Source organism: Periplaneta americana, chromosome 9 (assembly GCF_040183065.1).
Source record: "Periplaneta americana isolate PAMFEO1 chromosome 9, P.americana_PAMFEO1_priV1, whole genome shotgun sequence".
Classification (NCBI taxonomy): domain Eukaryota; kingdom Metazoa; phylum Arthropoda; class Insecta; order Blattodea; family Blattidae; genus Periplaneta; species Periplaneta americana.
In genome coordinates this window covers 127,362,580-127,366,620 of record NC_091125.1, presented here as the reverse complement: position 1 = coordinate 127,366,620, position 4,041 = coordinate 127,362,580, and the positions used below count along the sequence as shown (strand labels likewise).

Here is a 4,041-nt window from a genome sequence, read left to right as displayed (position 1 = left end):
ACTCGGTTAAGAGAGAAGTTTTATATGATATTCTTATTGAATTTGGTATTTCCAAGAAACTAGTTCGATTAATTAAATGTGTCTCAGTGAAGCGTACAGCAGAGTTCGTATAGGTCAGTTTCTGTCAGATGCGTTTCCAATCCACTGTGGGCTAAAGCAAGGTGATGCACTATCACCTTTACTTTTTAACTTTGCTCTAGAGTATGCCATTAGGAAAGTTCAGGATAACAGAAAGGGTTTGGAATTGAACGGGTTACATCAGCTGCTTGTCTATGCGGATGACTTGAATATGTTAGAAGAAAATCCACAAACGATTAGGGAAAACAAGGGAATTTTACTGGAAGCAAGTAAAGAGATAGGTTTGGAAGTAAATCCCGAAAAGTCAAAGTATATGATTATGTCTCGTGACGAGAATATTGTACGAAATGGAAATATAAAAATTGGAAATGTATCTTTTGAAGAGGTGGAGAAGTTCAAATATATGGGAGCAACAGTAACAAATACAAATGATATTCGGGAGGAAATTAAACACAGAATAAATATGGGAAATGCCTGTTATTATTCGGTTGAGAAACTTTTGTCATCTAGTCTTCTGTCGAAAAATCTGAAAGTTAGAATTTATAAAACAGTTATATTACCGGTAGTTCTGTATGGTTGTAAAACTTGGACTCTCACTTTGAGAGAGGAACAGAGATTAAGGGTGTTTGAGAATAAGGTGCTTAGGAAAATATTTGTGGCTAAGAGGGATGAAGTTACAGGAGAATGGAGAAAGTTACACAACACAGAAATGCACGCAATGTATTCTTCACCTGACATAATTAGGAACATTAAATCCAGACGTTTGAGATGGGCAGGGCATATAGCACGTATGGGCGAATCCAGAAATGCATATAGAGTGTTAGTTGGGAGGCCGGAGGAAAAAAGACCTTTAGGGAGGCCGAGACGTAGATGGGAAGATAATATTAAAACGGATTTGAGGGAGGTAGGATATGATGAAGAGAACCTATTAATTTTGCTCAGGATAGGGACCAATGACGGGCTTATGTGAGGGCGGCAATGAACCTCCGGGTTCCTTAAAAGTAAGTAAGTAAGTAATATTGACATTAATTTAAATACCGGTATGTTAATATTTTTGTATAAAACATAGTGAATATGACCTATCCTTCTGTGTAAAATAATCACATAAAGCTGGTTTTGTGTTATTTTTATATAAACCGCCTAAATTATGTACAGATAGTAATAACTCATCGGTTAGCTTTTTTTTTTTTTTTTTTTTTAAGTTTTTAAAGGTCACTGATATGAATACTCCACTTGTTTTTTGATAAGCTTCGAGTCACTTTTAAATGTATTTCACACAGTTTACAAAATGCACCAAACCGAATACGATCGAAGTACAACCAGTCATATTTAGTTTCTCATCGTTTTTTATATGTAATTTCTCTTTCAACTATTTTATTCAGACTCACCATTAACAGCATGAGATGAATCTGAACATATGAAATTACCGGCTACAGATTTTACTTTCACTGAAAGTCAATTGAGAATTTTCTTCATCAAATGCCAACGACGCACTTTCCATTGACTCCTCAATATGTCCTTTCTTTTTAAGAAAAGTAAACAATGTCTATTGTTTCGCCATCGCACACTGAAATATGTATATTTACTGTATTATCCTTAGTAAACAAGATTATTATATTTGTTAAGAAAAACTAGATAAAACTGAAAACTACACCAATGAAAACACAGCACACCTGACTTCTTAATTGAAGGGGGAGTGGAAAAAGGATAACATTCCAAAAAATTGAGAAATTAAACTGAAATAGCCATTTTGTAGATTTTTGCTTAAGCTATCCAACGAGTGTAAAAAGAGGAATATTCCAGGCTCATATCATTATTAAAACCAGCATTGAAGCTTTCGTTGAGTGAAAGAAGGATAACATTCCAGGAATGTCAGCTTCTTTTCTACTCAATGTTGCATTGGTATAAATCCGAGATCACAGTTTTCTGCCATGTGACAGAACATGTTCAGTCATTAAACGACAAGTTCGAAGATTAGATCGGATTTACTTTCCAAATCAGTAGAATTGCCAAGAAACTCAACCCCCATATTAAGTAAAGAGGCTTCAAAACGACCAGGTACTCAACTTCAAACGCTGGTGGCCACAGTATTTCAAGAAAACATGTAAAGATATTGACAATAAAAACCTAACATTTAATATCTGTAAGTTCAGGTAACTTATATTCACTCATAAGTCGAGGCTTCAGGGTACACTGATGTTTGCACCTTGGATCATTGAGGTTGAAGAAACAAGATCGTGTGGAACTCCCCACTACTGCAGTATATAATGGAAAACTTGATATCAATATCAAAAGTTAGAGGACATCTCAAAAGCCACGCACTACATACCTGATGAGAATAAGTCATTCTATGAAGTTATTCATAAGTATCCAACTTCAAATACAGCAGACAGTGGTAAGGATGAATAAATACTCATATTATGGTCGTCATTGCATAGAGTTAAACCATTTTGAAGTGTTCTTTGTACTATTAAACATTTCATGTCAAAACAATTATAGTTAATAATTTTATGTTGTCAAAACATTGAGTGGAAAAGTGATAATATTCCAACACATTTAATTGTTAATAATTACTAAAACAAATAAGTATTTGACATTAAAATTGTTTAAGTGAACACTTAATGACTAGATCTACAATTGCCTAATAGTAACTTTTCCAATAGAACCCTTAGCTTTTTCTGTAAATTAATTTTTTTGTTTTCCCACAAACTAGGGAAGTTGGAATGTTATCCTTTTTCCACTCATCCTTTCAATTGTAAAATTTAAGACTGAAAATTCAGACGGTTTAAATTTCAACCAATGGAGACTGGCAGGCAGACTCAGCTATGCGAGTTATGTCGTTAACTGGTCTTTCCTAAAATCCCATACATTAACGAAAAACCACCAACCATGAAGGGAACTACTACCTGAAAATCTACATGACAGAATTTATTTTGGTTGCCGAAAGGTCATGTTACATTGAAGTATTGTGTAATTATGTTTTTTAGTTTGAAAAGTTTGAGGAGGGGGATCCTAGAAACTGGAGGGGACATTCCCCCAAGCCACCCCTTGAATTCATCACTATTCACACGAATTAACTTATGGACTCCGATTGTACATAGTGTTGATTTTAATTCGGCTTGTTTGCAAAAAGCCACGAAATGCACTATTATTTTGACGATAGACAAACTCCGTAAATTAGAATGCATTTTAAATCATGCTACGGTAAAGGTACATTTCAAGTGATGCGTACAATATGGCCGGCATTTATGTAGTAAATAATCTCATCAGAAGCGTTCGTGACAAATGACATGAATTAAATTAACTGAGTGTGAATCAGCTTTCATTATAGACTGCCGGACGTATCGTGTTTAGATAATTACTGTCCTAAGTGGAAGTGTGAAACTTACTGTTTCAAGTCAGCGTTGCACTCAGACGAATGTGCGCAACTGATCAGCTCTCGCGTCTTGTGTCACCACTCACGTACTCCCTCGTAGACTCGCCGTGTCGAACTGTGGCAACTCCGCCGAAGGTCAGCTGGCACCACAGTGCAGAACACTCCGTGCCTGGGCGGCTGTGTTCCATCTCCATACGCGACCTTAATTTACGCCTTCTCCTCCTCCCCTCTCCCTCCCCCACAGGTTACGTATTTTCACCAAGACTTTCTTTCAAGTTCAGTTCTTATTTATTGTTTCTAAAAATAAACGAAATGGGAAGTCGTCTGGACTGTGTAGTATAAACACTCCATTTGTTAGGTCTGAAGGAACATGCTGTTGGATGGTGTTTGAAGGATACAGTCATGCAGTATAATACAATTTTTATCTTTTCTGCATGATTTAATAAGATGTCGTACTGAGTGTGTTGTAATGTAACATATTGTAATGTGTTGTTGTTATACAGGTTGTCCAAAACTCTTACGCTATAGTCGCGACGCTGTTATTTCCGGCGTGACTCCTCCTCTTTGCTTACGTCTTAGGAAGTCAA

At 36.1% G+C, this 4,041-nt stretch overlaps 1 protein-coding gene across 1 annotated transcript in view; it reads right to left on the bottom strand.

Moving 5' to 3' along the window:
• The window catches only part of LOC138706478 (uncharacterized), a 61,352-nt gene extending 57,728 nt beyond the window's left edge, over positions 1 to 3,624 (bottom strand). The window contains exon 1 of the mRNA XM_069835812.1: positions 3,468 to 3,624. The gene's annotated coding sequence lies outside the window, so the exon portion shown is untranslated. The remainder of the gene's footprint in view (positions 1 to 3,467) is intronic.
• Between the last annotated feature and the right edge of the window lie 417 nt (positions 3,625 to 4,041).